Here is a 21,976-nt window from a genome sequence, read left to right on the forward strand (position 1 = left end):
AGCTTTTTAACCAAGTACAGCACATGTTGTTTAAAATGAAAGGACTCGTTGAGTTGAAGAGAGTTATGAATTAGTACAATAAACGTCTGTATCACTGAAAGACAGCCACTTGTTAAAGATAATTACCTCTGGCAATTCTGCCATTCAAAATCAGAAAGAAAAGTTATCCTCAGGCATTAAAAATTGTAGCTAATGCTGGCATATCTTTTAGGTTGCACTAAGGAGACATGCTCACTTTGAAAATGCTGTGATTGTGATGCTTAGCTGTAATAGCGTTAAATGGCTAAATGTTAATGTTCACTATCTTCCAGAATACATGATAGCTGCGCAAAATTAGAAAAAAAAAAAGAATACCATAAGGCTGACAAAGAGGACGATACAGTCTGGCATATAAACCAAAGTATTGGATGAATTAACAGTAGATCACCAAAGAACAATTTTGATAGATCAAGAATATTTGTGCTTAGTTCCATGGCAATCCATCCAGTGGATGTTGATTTATTTCTGTCTGCTCTGTTGCAAAGTTGCAGGCAGACAAACAGCAGAGCCAGGCTACTATAGAAACAATGACAGATTTAATTTCCAGATAGTTTCACTTGATAAAATAACCAAACCTCAGTTTGGACCATTTTTTATTGTGACTTGTTCTTGTTCTAAGAATGTCCACTGGTAGCTGTTAACAGATGGTTGTCATAACCAGATTGAACAATATGCCATACAAATTTAGTTTTCAAATGAAAATTCTTAATTCAAGGCGCAAGAATGAAATGAAATTATCACTTTACTTCTAGAGGTAGACATCACTAAATCCTACCACAACAAAACAAAACTATCTGTTTGGACACATTTGGGATTAGAATGAATAATTTGCACTCTTGTGAAAAAGTAGTTTTTGATCTTTTTTTAAGGGGATAACTTTTTTCTTTTTCTTTGGGAAGTGATATTGTATGTGGTACTGGTCTCACTGGTCAACAGTAAGTGTATTACCCACATTGAAGCTAGGCTATCAATCGCCATAGACAGGTTCTTATAAGAAAGTCTCAACAAAACAATGATGCCCATGTGAATGTACACAGAATACATAGAAAACAGTCTTAGTGCTTTCCTTTTCAGTTAGAGAGACACTTTGTTTAAGCTGTATTTGTGAACACAGGACAGATGTGTTCCACCATCTGCAGCACAGTGATCAGCTGTTCATGTCAGCAGGCTTTGAAAGAGACTTAAAATACAACCAAACACAAAAAAATGAGTGACTCAGACAGCAACAATAACATGTTTACTGAAGACACAATACATGTTTTGAACTGGGGTACAGGGAGGAAGAACGAGACAGAATGGATCAAAAGAGAGAGTGGAGCAACTTCAGTGCTGACTGGAGAGAGGTGAGATTCTAAGTTACCTGGTTTTACAGATGTGTAAACTGTGATCTCACGCCCATGGCATGAGAAAAATACTTGCTACCAGCTCAAATGGCTGGCATCTGGCATCTCTTACCAGCCAGCATTTCCTGCCTCACTGAACGCTTCTGTTTTATTAACTTTCTATAATTTAAAGCAAGGTTGGTAGTCACAGAAAACTAGCATGAATTTGAATGTAGCATTTCCTTGGGACTCCGTCTAAGTGGAAATATCTTAACATGTTATATAGATACTATTAATACCAAATAGATACTGTTAGGCGTGATTGGTATCTCACGCCTCCTCTTCTTTTCCTTTCTTTATTGTGTACTTTCACTGGTTCACATGTGGGAAATGGGGATTGGGTAAAGTCTTGTCACTGGTTTGTCCGACACTTTCAAACTCACCCTTTTCCCGAGGTGCGCCCAAGAAGGTGCTTGGTCAACTTTAAAAGACGTCACGTGACTGATGTGATCAGCCGCAGCCTGAGATGTGAGGAGGACGCCGACAGATATAACCACAAAAAACTCAACCCCAGAGAGACCCACAAACTTTGGAGAACAAGTACAGCTTTTAAAACTTAACTCAAGAACAAACAAAAACTTGAACTCACAGAAGAAGAAGCTTGGGCTTGCCACTCACCGCCACTCCAGCTAGTGCACTCCAACAGACTGACGTGAAGGTGAGCTGACCCAGTCAATTTCTATTACTGAGAACCAGTCCTTTCCTTTCACACTTGTTTTTGTGTCACTATTCGTGTTAGGAGTGGGTACGAAATTAGTTCATACCTCTACTCGGGGCAGTCTGTAACAATACAATATAAATACTTAGTAAGATGACTTGCTCAGTATAGACCCTGACAGCCGACCCTACACACATACAGTATGTGATGCCCCTGTAATAAAGCTTAAACATTGCTGCAAAGTAAAATGCAAAGTATGTTTTGTATATAGCATAAACTTACACCAAGGATAGTGTTTGGTTCAGACTTTCTGTGGTATAAATGGCCCTCTCTGCAGCAGTTGGTAGCCTAGCTCTAGTGCAGGTTCTTTGACTGGATTCTCAACACAAGATGAGCCGACTGGGATCTCCTGAGGGTATTGATCTCACTATTGACTATTACCTTCCCAGAGCAACCCCAGCAAACAAAACAAAACAAAACAAAACAAACAAACAAACAAACAAACAAACAAACAAACAAACAAGCTATCCATTCAACATGACTGCTCAAAGTTGTTATGGAAACACTGCACAGATCTTTGATAAAGAAACATTTTTGTACTTCTACTTCACTGAATTATTTCACTTTGTTCAACACTTTGTCTCTTCCGGAACTCATTCTGTGAAGAGTGACAAAACAACACAACCAAAAACTGTTTCATTCAAAAGTCACAGACTAACACTGCCATAACACCAATGCACACACACCAATGCACACACACACACACACACACACACACACACACACACACACACACACACACACACACACACACACGCACACGCACACGCACACGCACACGCACACACACACACACTGGAAGAGTCACAGCTTGTCATGCCTATATAAGGATGAAACAGACCGCTCATCCCTCACATTCCCATCGGCCTCCAAGCTTTTGTGTGGTAGAAAAATTCCATGACGTGTCTTCTTCGTGAAGTACATATGAACTGTGTGGGGTACGATTGGACTACAGCGGTGTCACTCATCCAGCAGACACGGTCAGAGGCAGGATGGGAGTGAGTCTGTGGAAGCTACAGTTTGATGAATATTAATGGCTGCTGGTTTATTTATGAGAGAAGAGGGAGCTGAGCAGAGAGAGAGGGTGGTTGGTTCTTCTGAGCTTGATCAAGTGCGTCACTACTTTGTCACAATTTGCCTCCACCTGCTGGGCCCCCATCCTTCTCTTTTCATTTTCTCACTCACACAAACATGCATACAATATCTCACCTTGCCAGGCACATACGTGGTTTGCACATTTTCACCTTTTCATGTGTTCTGGAGGAGAATTTTGCAGGCTTTCAGGCTACTATGTAACACATCTGATCTCGTTTCATGTTTCATTAATGTTTTTACACATCTGCTCTGTTGGCAACTTTGACATTTGAGAATTTTCTACTTGTATCTGCACTCTTTGTGTGCCCAGTTCCTTCCCAAACATGTAACCTCCAACATGAGCTGTTGTGACTTATTTTTTCTCTGTTGCCTGTGAGTCTGTCCAATCTTTGGTCTGTGTCTTCATTTGTTCTAACTTGTTTTTGCCTTTTCTGAAATTATTTGCAACTATTGGAAAAAGCAAATGAGTACACACCCCTTTGTTTTTGCGTTCTTTTGATGGCCACTGGGAATCTATATGTTTTCAGTATCAAAGACTGCTTGCTGCAATGAGCCAACATAGGAGAAGGATCTTTGATCTGGTGTGCAGCACTGGAAAGCTGTTACTGTTGTTGGTGATGCTTGTTATTCTGAAGTTATGTTTAGAAATATGCAAATATCCAGAAACACATATACCAGTACACATACAAGAGGTGCATACATTGAACATGCAAAACAGAATGCAATGCTAAAAAACAAAATGCACCTTACTGTAGGTAATGATGTTAATGTTTCACTACACAATACGTAAGTGGTTCTGTTGGAGGCTGAGGTGGGCTCAGCTCTGTAATGACACACATGCATGAACATGACAGATATAACAGAGAAGAGATCCTGTGGTGATAGATAAAGAGCACAAGCTGTTGATTGTGGCGTGTGCGTATGTAACAAAAAGACAGAAAGTCACTGACGCCAATACGCGTGGAAAAAGAAGCACACGGTTGATGGAATGAAAAGAATTGGAGAATATGTATCAAAGAGAGTGAGACAGAAAGATAGCAACGAAAGAGGTGTGACGTTTGAGTCATGTACTTGGATCTCTTTGCAGCCAAGAACATTTGGAAGGCTTAAGTGTGCATACACACACACACACACGTGCGAACGCACCCTCATTGGCAGTGCATGGCGTTGCTGATACGCCACGAGAGAGGCCTACTGGGAGACAGACGTTCCTCATCGCGTCACTCAAGCAGAATCCACGCTCACATGCATGAGCACATGCACACCCACGAATATGGCTTGTTGAAAAAATGTGCACAAGTACAGTTTTTCAACAAGGTTACCCAAAAAGTCTGCATGCTTCTAAGTCAGAAGCACATGCTTTCAGTCTGTTTTATAATGCTTCAGAGGAAAGGAGTGCATTGTGAACTCTGCTGTGATCCTCTTCTACTGGCACTTATATTTGTACAAAATTATATCCATTCACAGAAATATTGACGCATGCAAGTCAAAAGAAAAATGAAAAGAGGGCTGAGTGAACCAAAATATGCAAATCCAAACATGCACCAGCACAGACACAGCTAACAGATGGAGATGCTCACATGCAGATGTCTCCACTGGATTCTGACATCATCTGTCACGTTGGTATTGAGCTGACAGCCAGAGAATAGAGGAGAGGGTGACGGAAGAAGTTTAAGAAGAGAGGTGAAAAAAAAGAACAGAAGGGAGGGCAAGACAAAAAGTGAACAATGACAAAGGGAGTGGGAGGGAGTGATAAGAAGAACAGGATGTAAAAACAATAGAGATAGGGGTGAAAGAAAACCCCAGTGGTACTGTGGTTTAAGACACATCAGTTACCATAAGTGACAATTAGCATATTTAACTGTCTGCAGTTAACGCCTGCTCTAAACTTTGTGCCTCTGTAGCTTTTCTCTCTGCAAAGCTCTCTTCACACATTACTGATTCTTCCTGAGTCATTATCGCCTCATAATAAACTAATAGTTACTGAACTCATGTTGTGAGTACGATCTACATATGTTCCTCTACCAGCTTCAAAAAGACTCCTCAAAGTAAATTACCTACCTTGCTCATGGGTTTGTATAAGGTACTTGAGAATAGCAAGTGCATTACCAACAAGGGATCCTGTCCAGCTGAGCCCCTTTGTGAAGAAATAGACTGGAGAACCAGAACAGACGCTAAGCAACCGCTAAAGATGGGGTCAACTCCACATAATTCAGCTAATTTTAAGTTAATGCTATACAAAAATCACCTGGTAATGTCTTCGGCTCTCCAGTTAGCACTAAAGTTACTACCCCTCCCTCTTTCCATCCTTTGAGTATCATTCCTCTTCTGTAAATGAAGTAGGACCTGAACAGCTGACCAGTGCGGTGCAGGCGGAGGAGCACACATGTATTGCATCCATGAATACAGAAAAATCAAAGCTTTCTCATAGCAAAGTAAAGTGCTTACACTTACACTGACATTAGCGTTTTTGGTTGCAGATTCCTCAAATTAGCTTAATTACATATAGAGTTGACCTCGTCAGCAGCTGATGATAGCCTAGTTTCTGTTTTGGTTCTCCGGCCTGTTTCTCAATAGAGGGGCCAAGCTAAATCAAAATGTTTCAGGGCCTTTAAGCTATTAAACCTCCACTTGAATAAACAGCAGTTTGCTACAAAATTGTTTGCATTTGTTCTATTGAGATAAGACTGATTCTTACCCTGTCTTTGTGTTGGGTCTCTGTTAATAATTTGACAGAGTACGGTCTAGACCTGCTCTGTTTGTAAAAGCGTCTTGAGATAACGTTTGTTGTGAATTGGCGCTATACAAATAAAGTTTGATTGATTGATTGATCTTACTTGGCATGTGAAACCTGTTGTGATAACTTCACTTATTATCTAACATCACAAGCTACAACCAAATGACGCCACAAGGTTAGCAGATCACTGTCTGTGTTTTTCTTTGTCTTTGTCTTTGACTCATGTTTTATGTTTTTCACCTCTTCATTTCCTGTAATTACATCTCTTGCTTGTAATCTGCAGCATTGAATGAAACTTTGTAATCATCCTTACATCTTCACACCTCTTCATGTCTTTCTGTTCAACTCCTCCTTTGTCACCCAGTTCTCCCTCCTCTTTTCTCCACTTTCTCTGCGTTCTTCTCTGTCATCCTCGGGAACACTCTGTACTGATTTACCGGTGATGACTGGCCTTGTCACGTAGGTGTCATCTCAGAAAACAGTCACTCATTTTTCTTTTGTACTGTTGTTTCTTCCTTTTTTCTACTGCAGTGCTTACTTAGGAATCTTGGTGTTATTCTTGTGTATCTTTAGTCATCTACTGTACCCAGTTGAATATGAGTTATTGTTCTCTTTACACTGACTAAATGCTTAGTATTGACACATTTTGAACATAAACCATGATATTTTCTTAAAGTTAACCACGTAGGGCTTTTTGCACTCTAACACAAACCTACATCCCCCACAGTTTTGTGGGGCCAACTCAACCGTAAGCCTGATTTATACTTCTACGTCGAATCAACGGCGTAGCCTATGTGTAGGTCCGCGTAGAACCTGTGCAGAGGCCTATGTACAAAGCCGATGCGCACCTCGTCCAAAATGTAACTATGCGTTGAATTGCCTCGGACCGCAAGCCCTGTGATTGGTCCACTCGGCAGCATTTCATTTTCTGGATTTACATCACTACCGGGATCCCCACACATCAGCAGTAAATCTGCCGTGTATCTAATCTCCTCAGGCATCTCGTCTCTATTACTGTATAGTAAGATTACAATTATCTTTAATTTAGTCATTGCTGTATGATAAACAGCAATATGTATCAGCTGTAAATTAATACAATATGTTTGGAATTGCTGTTAAAAAGTAAACAGATAAGATAGCCGGGCTGGAAACAGGCAACCAGACTATCGTAGAGCCCACACTGCCCCCAAACGTTTTGGGTGGAGTAATACAGCGTGACACTGACATATGTAGTGCTCACGTCCGTGTCGACCACTGCTGCGTAGGGTCGACGCATAAGTATAAACCAGCCTTCAGACTCACAGAATAGTTAAAATTCCCTGCAATCTTTCAATCACACACCCTAATATTGAAGCATCATCAGTTAAATGGTTTGCTGGAGATTAACCAAGAATGAATAACAAGAATGTCTGTTTGTCTGAACATTAGTATGTGGGTGGGATTCTTGTTATGTTATCTAACAAAACCTGAAGGGAATATCATCTAGCTCCAACAATTAAGTGACCACTACAAATGTTTTCTTTTTTCCCCTCTAATCATGTTTTTGAATTGGCAGTGCCTTCAACCTCAATGTCCATGAGCCCTTGTCACAGACGGTTACGGTTGCAAGGTCACAAATTTGTCTAGCGGCACTTCTGCGATCCTTTGATAGTGACAGTTAAGTTTGTTCTAAATTGGTCTGTGCACTTCATATTTGCTTTTATTCAGAGGAATCCTATTTCCTGTAGTTATCAGCTGTTCTCATCACCTGGTCATATATCAGATAGCGCAACAACACCCCAATTGTTAGCATATCATTTTGCAGCTGCCCATCATAAATATGTCTCTCTCTTCTTTCAGTTAATTCATTCATTCGATGTGTACGACCCTCCACCTCCCCATCACTGCCCAGTTTTGCAGCTTCATCAGCCCTAGATGACGTCTTCAGTGACCTCGCCATCGCTGCCCAGTCTTTGCAGTCCTTCAGCTTCATCAACCCAGTACAACTTTATCAAACACCTAGTCATTGCAGTTTTGATCAGCTCTCCCAGTCTTAACTTAGTCAAGTAACACCTGGTCCCTGGACAATGAATTACCTCACATATTCAGATAGACCTGCGTTATCTTCTGCTGTTGTCAAAACAAGCTAAAACAACTTGCTAGCTAAGGTTAACGTACTTCGAGGATTGTTTTTTCTTTATCCTAACCCTGCCCAGCAAAGAACATCATACTCTTTACCATCACTAAAAGGGTTTATAGAAACCAAGCCCTGTTGTTATATTTTAGATATTTTCTTTTAAATCAATATCTTATACCTGCCATGGATACACTGTTATTATTTGCAAAACTCTGATTGGTTCTAGCTGCAGCTCATGTCTAGCTCTGTAATTATCTAGTTCAAATCCAATAAACTGTGGTTCAAAATCAAAGAAAAAAATAATCACTGTGTATGACTCCAATTCAGCTGTAGACAACCGTAGCTGCATGACTAATGCTCACCAGTAAGCAGAAAAAGCAGCGGTAAACACAACTTGACCAGAGGCATGGCGGGGGAATAAGGAAGTGACGGAGCAGGACAGAAGCCTCCACACTTCAGCCCACTCGGCATAAACTGAACATCCTGGGCCAACTGGGATTTGACTCAGTGCAACAATCACTAGCAAACATAGCAAGGACAGCTGTTTCCCTGTAGTGTATGTTAGACAACTGCTACTGTCTTCTGTTCTCTTGGCTTCTATCCAGATTTTTTTTCTCTTTTTTGATCAGAGCAGATACCAAAGCATAAATGAATAGTCTTAGAATGAAGTAGGGTACACTGCCCCCCTGAGTTACTTTGGGATAAGGATTCACTTAGAATATTGTATGAAGAATTAGACAAACAGATTAAGAAGAGTCATACAGACTAACAACAATCATACAAATTTGGCTAACTTTAATAATGCCAGTTCATTCAAAGAGATAACAGTTATCACAATACCAGATTTTGAGCTTTGATATGATACTTATAAAAATCAAACAATTTCAAACAACTAATTTAGCCTTTGTAATGTAGCAAGAGCACAGCTGGATTATTCAGTGTTTCGGACCCGCAAGATGAGGCAGAGTTGAAAAACACAGAAAAAGAAACCCTTCAGAAAACAAAGTTAGTAACACACATAACCGGGGCATGAATTAATAAAAACAACAACAACAACAATAATAATAACAATAACAATAATAATAACAATAACAATAACAATAACAATAATAATAATAATAATAATACATTTTCAGGACATGCAAGGTCACCTTACAAATGTAACAATAATAAAAACAATATGAAAAAAAAAGCACTTCATAAAACAAACAATATATAATATGAAAAGAACACAATGAATGGAAGGGTGAAATGCAATACAAAAGGTACATTCGAGGAGGTTACAGAGAATATGCTGTTCTAAAAAGGTGGCTTTTGAGGCGGGATTTGAAATTTGGAAGAGAGTGAGTTACGGATGGTTAGTGGTAAGGAGTTCCAGAGATTAGGGGCTGCACGGCTGAAAGCTTGAGATCCCATGGCGGTAAGGCAAGCATAGGGTACAGTGAGGAGCATGGAGGAAAAGGATCTGAGAGTGTGGGTAGGTGTGTTTGTTTGAAGGAGGTTAGAGGGGTATGGAGATGAAAGGTTATGGAGAGCTTTGAATGTGAGCAGAAGTATCTTAAAGTCTATGCGGTATTTGACAGGCAGCCAGTGAAGTTGTTGTTGCTCACCTTACAGCAGCAAAACTCAAAACAGGAAGGTCAAGGGCAATCCTGAACCTCCTCTTACTATAATCTTTATTTAAGAGAATTTTTTAAGACACATTTTAAAAGACAAAAGGATGTCTGACACTCTTGTAATGCTGCTGTACAGAAGTGCTGCCTGTTGTGTTTTTTTGTAGTCTCATAGATGTAAGCATGTTTCACACATATCTTTCCAGCCTACATGTCTCCCAGTATTTGATTATGCTGAGGCCTGTTAGGTCAAGCTTCAGGGTTGCATGCTAATTAGGAGCAGAGTAACCTTCTCTCTGTTAAGTCATACTTTCATTCTCTGTGTCATTAGACACAGCGTAATAATAAGTGAGACAGGGGTACTTTGGAAATCATGTCCTTCTTCCAGCTTCTGTTCATATCTGTATGTTTTGACAGACTTAGTGTCTCCAGGCTAGAACATTGTTGCCTCTATAAATTGTTGTATTAATCATCGTCTAGGGATGAGTATCTAACTTTAGCTTTATCTTTAGGGATAAATACCACGCCAGAGGGATAGTCTGATAGAACTGACTTGGCATTGCACTCTCCTGCCTGTGTATTGTTAATGTCACTTCTCACGTAAGCCATCAGAGTCTCCCGAGTCTTCTGTGTCCTGAGTCAAGTTTATTGATGAATTCCACCACACTGCCAAACAAAGTTTTGTTGCAAGTCTTTGTTCAATAACAATAAAGTGCCCATAGAGTACTCATTTAGCATAGAGTACTGGTTAAAAATATTAATACCTAATGCGTAGCTTAGCAAACATCTATTAATGCTTCATCTTTGGCTGTTTCCAATCATTTTGTGTCATTACTGTGCCAATACACCTCTGTTTTCATGCTTGCCCACATCATGTGGCTGTGGAGACCAATCACACATTAGGAATTAGTGGCCAGAGGCACCAGTTGAGCACGAAACCCTCCTCAGTCCTCTTTAAGTTTTGTGACCAAGGCAGAGCAAAAGCGTAGCTTGGTGTGGTGCTGTAAGTATAAAAACACATACTTTGTGAAAAGACAATTGCTGCAACTCTCCTAACTTGTTAAAAGCCCTAAAACAACTCACCCTGGAAGCTACACTCAGACTAAATACGGACAAAAAGAAGTGGTCTGAACTATCCGCTGCACCACCCATTGCACATCAGAAATCACTGCAGGAGAGCCTTCAGGAAGGCGGAGTAACAGGTAAGACTAGTTTTACTTCTAGTGGGTGAGATAAGGACTGTATGTCCCAACCATAGACTCTTCGCTAACAGCTATGGTGTGCCTGCCTATAAGTCAAGTCATTCATGCTCTACATTGTGCAAAATTCTTCATCTTAATATCTTCTAAACTACTGCCTTTTTGAAAAATTCTCCTCCATACAGTGCGTGCCAATAGAGAAATGAACCAATAAGACCAAAACCATTTTTTGTACCAGGCTGTGAACATGTTGCTGTACTTTCGGACTCAGCCTCCAGTTGACACCCTAGGAACTGCAGTTCTTAGCATTTTCGCATTGTCCTCATTTCTCACTGCCAGAGGTTTCAGCTTGGTCCTAACAAGTACTGCAGTGGCGATTCTGGGGAGGGGCCAACAGGGGCCAGTGCCACTGAAGTACTGACATCAGATTCCGGTGATTTAATTAAGACTTTTCTCAAAATACCACTTTCTACACCTAAGCTCAGCACGTCAGTGTTAAATAACCTGTCTTGCAAAACATCAATCAAACTGCCAGGAGGGTTCAACCGAAATTGCAACTGCAATAGGTTCACTAGGTAGCGAAGCAGCTAGCGACATTCACCTTGACAACCACTCTGTTGTTCATCATGTTTGTTTTCTCTAAAATGACACTTTACCTTGAGAGATTTAGAAGATTGACACTTTTAAAATCAGGACTCTGGTTGCTGGTGATTGGAATCTCTTTTTGTGCGGTGTTTTAACATCTGCCTCTTTTTGAAATCTTGTGTCATATTTCTGCTTGTGCCATTCAAAAATTATATCTCCTCTTCACCCCTCCAGAAAAAGGTTTCTTTTAGAAATTGCAAAAAATGTCTCTCTAAAGGAGACAGTGCTGTTATTCATTAGCACGGGAAGGAGACAGAAACCTGTCTTTTTAACTTTTGATATGAAGTTCCTTTCAGACTGCAGAAGTTAGCACCATCATTCAGATAACAATGAAGTACTGTAGCTTCCGGAGGTAATGATTCTGGAAACACAAATTTTGTGTCTTGCTCTTGATTTTATAGTCTTAAATTTTCTCCATTCCACAGTTTGTTTCGGTGTCATTTCACATGCCTCACACCCATGTTGCGTCATCTGCGTTAAATATAGAATCCCCCTGATCCCGCCCTCTTGTCACATTTTGTGTACTTGATCTTGTCTGATGTACACAGATTATTTTTTATCTCTACAGACCTTTTGAGAGTTCTTGGACTAGAAGTGAGTCATTCAGCCAGTTTCCCTGCCGCCTTCCAACCCCCTGCCTTGTGCCGTCACTGATCTATTTTCTTTCAATGGAGTAAAAAAAAAAAAGAGACTGCAATGAATTAGTCCTCATCACCATTATCTCATCTCTCTGCAGTGCTTGAAGATGAACAGTGTGTTCTCTGTCTTGAGCCTTGAGCAAACAACACTTGATGAAAGTGCTATTCCAGGGTATGCATCTGTCTTCTTGATTGTGTAAGGCTTTATCAATTAAAAGTGCAACAGTGGATTAAAAACTGCCTTCCTATCCACTCAAACCCACTTTATTTGTAGAGCACATTTTAATAGACAGAAATGTTTACCAAAGCATTGCACAGCAAGATAAAACAGTACAAATAACAGTAAAATATTTAACAAGGAAGTACACAAGAACTCTGTAATCTAGATCAAAACATAAGACTAATAAATAAAAACACAAAAGCTAGTGAAACACATAAAAAACAGCTAAAAGAATAAAATAAAATCAATGTAAAATCACAGAGACCACACAACCGCTGAACCCCTTGTTTTCCAACCGATTTCAGGTATCACAAGAAGTAGCTGATCGGCTGACCTGAAGGACCTCGAGGGGATTATAGGTTTGAAGGAGGTCAGAGATGTGGTGCTTATCAATTTAATGATTATAAAACAAAGAATGAAATCTTAAATTGAATCCTTAAATGAACAGGGAGCCCAGGGAGGGAGGCAAAGATACAGGTAATGTGCCAGTTTAAATGTGAGTAACTAGGTGGGACAGGGAGGCCCAGTTAACACAATAAGTGCATTACAATTAGTCCAAGTAGAAATGACAGCATGCATCACTCTTTCAAAATTATTGAGACATACAACAAATTGAATATTGGGTAAAAACTAGGTGTGACAATAGAGTTTATCCATTTATCTAGTAAGAAATCACTGTCCATTTTAACATCAACATTATAACTGTGGGTTTGACATAAGTTGTCAGGGAGCCTTGGGCAATCTAAGAGCTGTCACAGGAACAACTGGGTTTGTACATAACAACTGCAGTGTTGATTTCATTTAAAAAACTTTACAGATATAGAAATATAATGAATTGCAATGTTACTGCTGGACAAAGTTATTGTTTTGACTTAACCAATTACTTTACAGCAAAATAGCATGTCCCACTACAACCAAGCTTCAATTAAGGTGCCTCAAACACCTCTAGAGCCACGACACATGCATACCACAACTTTTTAAATTGATAATGATGTGAAATAATATATTAAAATAAATATAAACAAAGTAAATGTAAACTAACCAAGCAGCTGGTTCTCAGTTCTGAGTTATTTCCTGACCACATTACTGATGTGGTGACGGATGATGGTAGGTGTAGGCTGCAGTGAGACATCCAACACCTAATTACTCCTTCATATGATCAGTATAGTTAGCAGAGAGTGAAAGTGTTGAATTGGATTTTTCTTGATCTGAAAAGGCAACTGGACTTCTGTAAATAATACTTTGTTTTTACAATAATAATTGAACATAATGACCAAATCATACATCTGTGTTACTGTCTGGCAGACATTAAATCATGGATGTTGGACAAGTTTTTAAAGTTATTTGGCCTCCTAGCAAAAATAGATCAAATCATGTCAAATTTAGGTAAACTGACAAATTATGTTAAGCCCTCAGCCTGAAAAAGTAGTCCAGTCTTTTTTTATTAGCCCAGACATATATCAAAAGTCAGGTCTTAATGTCAGCCAAAAAACTTCAGAAACTCATTCATGCTTTTAAATCCTCTCATCTTGGTTATTGTGATTCTCTGTACATGTATGTCTCAGTCAGAAATCAATCCACCTTCTTCAAGTAGTTAATAATGTAGCAGCTTGCCTTTAAACAACAACTAAAATATGTGCCCACATCATCCCCAATTTAGCTCATCTACATAAGCTGCCTGTTGATTGTAGGATTGATTTTAAGATTATTTAATGAACTTTTAAAGCACAACATGGACTTGCCCCTCTCTGTATTTCTGAGGACAAGGAGACAGAGCTTTTTCAGTCAGAGCTCCTACACTTGGGAAAAGCCTACCAGTGGAGATCAGACTAGCAGTCAGTCCCTTGTTTTATTTCATTACTCAAGACACATTTTTACAGGAAAGCGTTTATTGTGTAATTTTATTTAATTATAAGTTTGATTTTATGAGTCTGTTTTATAAGTTTGCGTGCTTTTAAGTTTTTATCGCTTAATTTTGCTTTGTGGCTCTACTTTTTTTTATTGCCGAATGTGAAGCACTTTGTCACCTGTATTGAAAACTACTATATAAATACAGTATTGTTATTATGTGTAAATTGGTTTATATCAAAAAGTACTTATACATTCTCTACAATCAGTGAATGAATATTAGTAGGTAAATGCAATATGTTTTGCAACAGCAATTTGAGTGGACAGAACACCAGAAAAGTACCATATAAATACAGTTCTTGTACCATTTCCTTAATCACAGCTCGCTTAGGTTCCTGACCACCAAGCCCAACACTGTGTAAACCCAGTTGATTTATTGATGTTCACTAACTAGTGTTAAACATTTGTGCAATGGCAAATGGGGATGTCTAACTACAACTATTTTATCTTTTATCTTTAGTTAGCTTTTTTTTAATTCCTCACCCAACTAAACAAAAAGACATGCATTTTCTTCCTTTCACAAAGAAGGGTGTTTCTCTCCCCATAGCCAGTGAGAACTGATAAGAAGGCGTGTGTCCCACAGCGGAAGAAAATAACACATTTTAAGTGGATTTGGTTTTATCATGCATGGTTTTAATTTGTTTTTATCTATTTGTTTTTAGTTGAGAAAGAAAAGGAAAAAAGAGAGCAACGAAAAGCCAAGTTACAAAAACTGGACACATATTTTGTTGGCAGCGATTGAGGCCTGCCCGAGCTCATTCTCCAAGTTAAAACTTACTAAAAACCACTTGAGGAGTACGGTGGGACAGGAGAGACTGAGTGGACTTGCCATGTTGTCCATAGAGAATGACAGCAAAAAAAATGGACATACAGTGCATCGTTGACAAGTTTGCGAAGGGCAAGGCTTGTTGTAGGGCCCTCAAACAATGGTGAATAGGCCTAGTACTTCATACTGATTTTGTGTTTGTAAGTAAACATGTGGGCCGCTGTGCCAATTTTACTAAACTATCTATTGATACAGTGGCCTACTGTGATCTCACTAGTTGAAATAATTAAAGTGGGTGTCAGAACGATGCCGTCGCTATCCGTGGTGCTGAAGTGCTTTGAATTTGTGTTGTTTTATTATTGGGCCAGGTAGCCTAATGTTTTGGTGTTCTCTTGGTTTGTTAGACTTCATGTCTGTTTGATTGGTTTCAAAATTACATTACCGTTGTAAAAAATACAGAAATGCTTGTAAGCCCCGCTGTTGCGAGCATGTGTATGTTGTAAGCTTTTTAAAAGGGCCGGTAATGTGCCCCGCCCCCGGCCCGGCACTGATTTGTACTCACAGTGTCAAGTTTTCTGCCTCGTTCTTCTTGAGAAAAATGAGCATGTACGAACACAGGTGTCAGTCGGGAGGGCAACCGGTTCATAATCAGTCCCGCTGCAGAAAAGCCCAGATGGCTCTTATGTTGCTGCTCTGCAAACATAGCGTACTAGAAATTGCAACCAGTCTGTTGGCTTTGTATCTAGGGGTGGGGAAATGTCTTGTTTAAAGGTGTCAACCTTTGTGTCCGTGCCTCTTGATCCTCTTTAAAAAGCGAACATGGAGACCTGACGCACAGCCGCAGCCACCAGCTGAGTGTCTCAGCTGTGTGTAACACCTTTAACCAGCTGATTCACTTTGAAACCTGCTTTAATCTTAAAGACAACTCCCTGATATCTTAATGGAATATGAGACCACATATTGTTGGTCTCACGTGACGGAAAATTGAAAACAAAATTACGTGTCTCGAATAATTTCTTATCAATTAATCGATACTCGATTAATTATTTACATCCCCTAAATCAGACTGCACTGCATCTGTGAAGCGCTCTTGCTAGTGATTGACATTTGCCAGGACCATTGAAGGAGGTGATTGGTGTGGTATAGAACCAGAACAACGGTGGTAAAGGTCAAGAAAAAATAACAGTCCAACCAGAAAATCGATTAAAACAAGAACGGCGGCGATGGCACAGGCGATTGAAAGGCGGTGGCACAGGGGAGTGGAATGCGGTGGCAGTAGTAAGCAAGTCCATAGTGTTAGGATGCGACATAAACGCAGAGTGAGGAGCTCTGCCTGTGCTGTAAGTACCGGGATATTTACTAAAACTCTGGCAACCGAAGAGAAGAAAGTGAAGCATCATGTTGTGTATCTGCACCCCCACTTCCACTGTGTTGTGCTTTGCCTTGTAGATGGCCTGGCCGACGGTCCACGGTGAGAAGGAAGTGACACAAGACCGGGCAAAGAGTAAGGACGGCCAGCTGTACATTTACAGGACGCTTTTAAACTGTTTTCAAACAGTTTTAGAGCTTTTCCGAACTTGTTTCATGGACATTTTAATTTTATATTTATTTTTATCCTACTTTTGTTCCTTTTAGTTTTATAATACAACCACTTTGCTCTAAACATTTGTTTTCTCTCGGTTTAACAGGCTCACAACTTCATTTGAAAATAACCATTTACTCCCCTCCCTATACATTTTCACTAAAGTTTTCATCACCACTCCCCACATTACGTGTGTGTGCACTTTAACTGAGTCGGGGTCTTATCTGTATAGGGACACTCATTGATACGTGCTCAAAGACAAGCAGCACACCAGAGATTGAAGAGAGAAACTTGCACAACTGACGGCACAACTTATGGTAAAATTAGATGTCAGTGGTTGTTTTAAAGTTACCAGTTCTACACCTGCATACTCGTCATCCATAGCAAATATAAGTTTTTGATTTGGATATGGAAGATAAAGGAGCAAAAAATGGTGTCCAAAAAGAACCAAAAACTCAAACTGGACTTCAGAAGATAGTTGTGCGTGAGTTTGAACCAGCTGACAATGCAGAAGTACAGCGGATCTTTGCTGAGGGACTGATGGAGATGGTATCAGACACTGCCTTCAGAGGCTTATTACACCACCCAGAGAGTATCCTGCTCTACACTACTTTCATAAGTAAGTTAAAACAGAAATTACATTCACTGACTGCTTCTGTGGCTTGGAAAAAGTATAAAGACTGTTAGTTGCACACTTATTTTGACATTTGATATTTTGGAAAAGATCAGGACATTGTATGATTTTACAAAACTCACTTAATATTAAGCCAGCACTTTTTCTTGTGTGTTTGTTTGGTGTCTTTTGTTATTGTGTCAGCTTTGTCAAAAAGTCTCAACACTGTTGTGCAGCCATAACAAAGCTAATAACATACATTTTCTCTATCTTTCCTCTGGCAGTTCTGTGTTTTGTTATCACCATGTGCTGGTGGGTGATAGGACTCCTCCCTGTGGTTTTGCTGTGGGGGCGCTACTTTTACAGCACGCGTGTGATACGTGGTTACCTGGAGCATGCCATGAGCACAGACATGGGAGACATCGAGGGGTTTTACTTGAAATCATCAGGTATGCATTTTAGAAATCAAATTTTAAATGTAGTATTTATGTATATGTAGAAATGATCTCCACCTCTCTATGTCTGACTTCCATAGCTGTAGAATATAATAGAGCCCAAATCAATTATCATTTGACCTTGAGTCTGCCTATATGGCCTGATACACTGAGGGAGCACTGTCAACCTGGCACAGCAGTATGACAGGTTGATAACATTGAGCTTGCTATGCCCACACTTATCGGAGACAGCAGTGGATGTTGAGATCTGTTCACACATTTTTTATGTTTGGTTATTCTGCTCAGCAGCAGTGAAAATTCACATATCAGCTAAATATTTAATATCATCCAGCATCTAGACATTTAACACGTAGTATTAGGATTTAAATTTAAATTTAGTCGTGGCGGTAATCTTCAAACCTGCTGGTGGACACCCAAGGGGAAGGGTGCCGTCAAGCTGAAGATGGAGTCCTACAGGTCATGGCTGGCTTGTGGGACTCCGGAGGCAGCTGACAGGTATCGGTAGACCAAGCGATCTGCGGCCCGGGCGGTCGCTGAGGCGAAAACTCGGGCATGGGAGAGGTTTGGTGAGGCCATGGAGGAAGACTTACAGTCGGCCTTGAAGAGGTTCTGGCAAACTGTCCGACGGCTTAGGAAGGGGAAGAGGCCCTTTGTTTGTACTGTTTACAGTGTGGATAGGGAGCTGCTGACCTCGACTGAGAGTATAGTCGAGCGGTGGAAGGAATACTTCGAGGATCTCCTCAATTCCACCAGCATGCATTCCGAGGAGGAACCCGAGCCCGGGGATTTGGTGGTGGGCTCACTCATCACTGGGGCTGAGGTCGAGGAGGCAGTCAACCAGCTCCGAAGCGGCAGGGCCCCGGGGGTGGATGAGATCCGCCCCGAGTTCCTCAAGGCTCTGGATGTTGTAGGGCTGTCCTGGTTGACACGCCTCTGCAACGTTGCATGGACATCGGGGACGGTGCCTCTGGAGTGGCAGACGGGTGTGGTGGTCCCCCTTCTTGAAAAGGGGGACCACAGGGTGTGTTCCAACTATAGGGGGATCACACTCCTCAGCCTCCCTGGAAAAGTCTACTCCAGGGTGCTGGAGAGGAGAGTCCGGCTGTTGGTTGAATCTCAGATACAGCAGGAACAATGCGGTTTTTGTCCTGGCTGTGGAACACTGGACCAGCTCTACACCCTCGGAGGGTGTTGGAGGGGGCATGGGAGTTTGCCCAACCGGTCTACATGTGCTTTGTGGACCTGGAGAAGGCTTACGACCGTGTCCTCCGAGGTATCCTTTGGGGGGTGCTCCGGGAATATGGGGTGGATAGCCTGTTTCTACAGCCCATTCAGTCTCTGTATTGTCGGAGCCAGAGTTTGGTTCGCATTGCTGGCAGTAAGTCGAATTCATTCCCAGTGGGGGTTGGACTCTGCCAGGGCTGCCCTTTGTCACCGGTTCTGTTCATAACTTTTATGGACAGAATTTCTAGGCGCAGCCAAGTGGTGGAGGGTGTCCGGTTCGGTGGCCTTGGGATTCCATCTCTGCTCTTTGCAGATGATGTCGTCCTATTGGCTTCATCGAACAGTGACCTCCAGCTCGCACTGGGACGGTTTGCAGCTGAGTGTGAAGCAGCAGGGATGAGGATCAGCACCTCTAAGTCTGAGGCCATGGTGCTCAGTCGGAAAAGGGTGGCTTGCTCTCTCCGGGTCAGAGGGGAGTCTTTGCCCCAGGCGGAGGAGTTTAAGTATCTCGGGTCTTATTCACGAGTGAGGGGAAGAGGGACGCGGAATGCGGACGCTGTACCGGTCTGTTATGGTGAAGAGAGAGCTGAGCCAGAAGGCAAAGCTCTCAATTTACCAGTCAATCTACGTTCCGACCCTCACCTATGGTCATGAGCTAAAGAACGCAATTGCGAATACGAGCGGCCGAAATTAGCTTTCTCCCCAGGGTGGCTGGGCTCAGCCTTAGAAATAGGGTTAGGAGCTCAGACATCCGGGAGAGGCTCAAAGTAGAGCCGCTGCTCCTCCGGATCGAGAGGAGCCAGATGAGGTGGGTCGGGCATCTGGTCAGGATTCCTCCCGGACGTCTCCCTGGGGAGGTGTTTCGGGCATTTCCAACTGGGAGGATGCCAGAAGGCCCAGGACACGCTGGAGAGACTATGTCTGTCAGCTGGCCTAGGAGCGCCTCGGTATCCTCCCAGAAGAGCTGGTGGAAGTGGCCGGGGAGAGGAGTGTCTCGGCTTCCCTGCTGAGGGTGCTGCCCCCGCGACCCGGATCCGGATAAACAGAAGAAGATGGATGGACTAGAAGTGAGTCATTCAGCCAGTTTCCCTGCCGCCTTCCAACCCCCTGCCTTGTGCCGTCACTGATCTATTTTCTTTCAATGGAGTAAAAAAAAAAAAGAGACTGCAATGAATTAGTCCTCATCACCATTATCTCATCTCTCTGCAGTGCTTGAAGATGAACAGTGTGTTCTCTGTCTTGAGCCTTGAGCAAACAACACTTGATGAAAGTGCTATTCCAGGGTATGCATCTGTCTTCTTGATTGTGTAAGGCTTTATCAATTAAAAGTGCAACAGTGGATTAAAAACTGCCTTCCTATCCACTCAAACCCACTTTATTTGTAGAGCACATTTTAATAGACAGAAATGTTTACCAAAGCATTGCACAGCAAGATAAAACAGTACAAATAACAGTAAAATATTTAACAAGGAAGTACACAAGAACTCTGTAATCTAGATCAAAACATAAGACTAATAAATAAAAACACAAAAGCTAGTGAAACACATAAAAAACAGCTAAAAGAATAAAATAAAATCAATGTAAAATCACAGAGACCACACAACCGCTGAACCCCTTGTTTTCCAACCGATTTCAGGTATCACAAGAAGTAGCTGATCGGCTGACCTGAAGGACCTCGAGGGGATTATAGGTTTGAAGGAGGTCAGAGATGTGGTGCTTATCAATTTAATGATTATAAAACAAAGAATGAAATCTTAAATTGAATCCTTAAATGAACAGGGAGCCCAGGGAGGGAGGCAAAGATACAGGTAATGTGCCAGTTTAAATGTGAGTAACTAGGTGGGACAGGGAGGCCCAGTTAACACAATAAGTGCATTACAATTAGTCCAAGTAGAAATGACAGCATGCATCACTCTTTCAAAATTATTGAGACATACAACAAATTGAATATTGGGTAAAAACTAGGTGTGACAATAGAGTTTATCCATTTATCTAGTAAGAAATCACTGTCCATTTTAACATCAACATTATAACTGTGGGTTTGACATAAGTTGTCAGGGAGCCTTGGGCAATCTAAGAGCTGTCACAGGAACAACTGGGTTTGTACATAACAACTGCAGTGTTGATTTCATTTAAAAAACTTTACAGATATAGAAATATAATGAATTGCAATGTTACTGCTGGACAAAGTTATTGTTTTGACTTAACCAATTACTTTACAGCAAAATAGCATGTCCCACTACAACCAAGCTTCAATTAAGGTGCCTCAAACACCTCTAGAGCCACGACACATGCATACCACAACTTTTTAAATTGATAATGATGTGAAATAATATATTAAAATAAATATAAACAAAGTAAATGTAAACTAACCAAGCAGCTGGTTCTCAGTTCTGAGTTATTTCCTGACCACATTACTGATGTGGTGACGGATGATGGTAGGTGTAGGCTGCAGTGAGACATCCAACACCTAATTACTCCTTCATATGATCAGTATAGTTAGCAGAGAGTGAAAGTGTTGAATTGGATTTTTCTTGATCTGAAAAGGCAACTGGACTTCTGTAAATAATACTTTGTTTTTACAATAATAATTGAACATAATGACCAAATCATACATCTGTGTTACTGTCTGGCAGACATTAAATCATGGATGTTGGACAAGTTTTTAAAGTTATTTGGCCTCCTAGCAAAAATAGATCAAATCATGTCAAATTTAGGTAAACTGACAAATTATGTTAAGCCCTCAGCCTGAAAAAGTAGTCCAGTCTTTTTTTTATTAGCCCAGACATATATCAAAAGTCAGGTCTTAATGTCAGCCAAAAAACTTCAGAAACTCATTCATGCTTTTAAATCCTCTCATCTTGGTTATTGTGATTCTCTGTACATGTATGTCTCAGTCAGAAATCAATCCACCTTCTTCAAGTAGTTAATAATGTAGCAGCTTGCCTTTAAACAACAACTAAAATATGTGCCCACATCATCCCCAATTTAGCTCATCTACATAAGCTGCCTGTTGATTGTAGGAT

This window comes from Notolabrus celidotus, chromosome 7 (genome assembly GCF_009762535.1).
Source record: "Notolabrus celidotus isolate fNotCel1 chromosome 7, fNotCel1.pri, whole genome shotgun sequence".
Classification (NCBI taxonomy): Eukaryota; Metazoa; Chordata; class Actinopteri; order Labriformes; family Labridae; genus Notolabrus; species Notolabrus celidotus.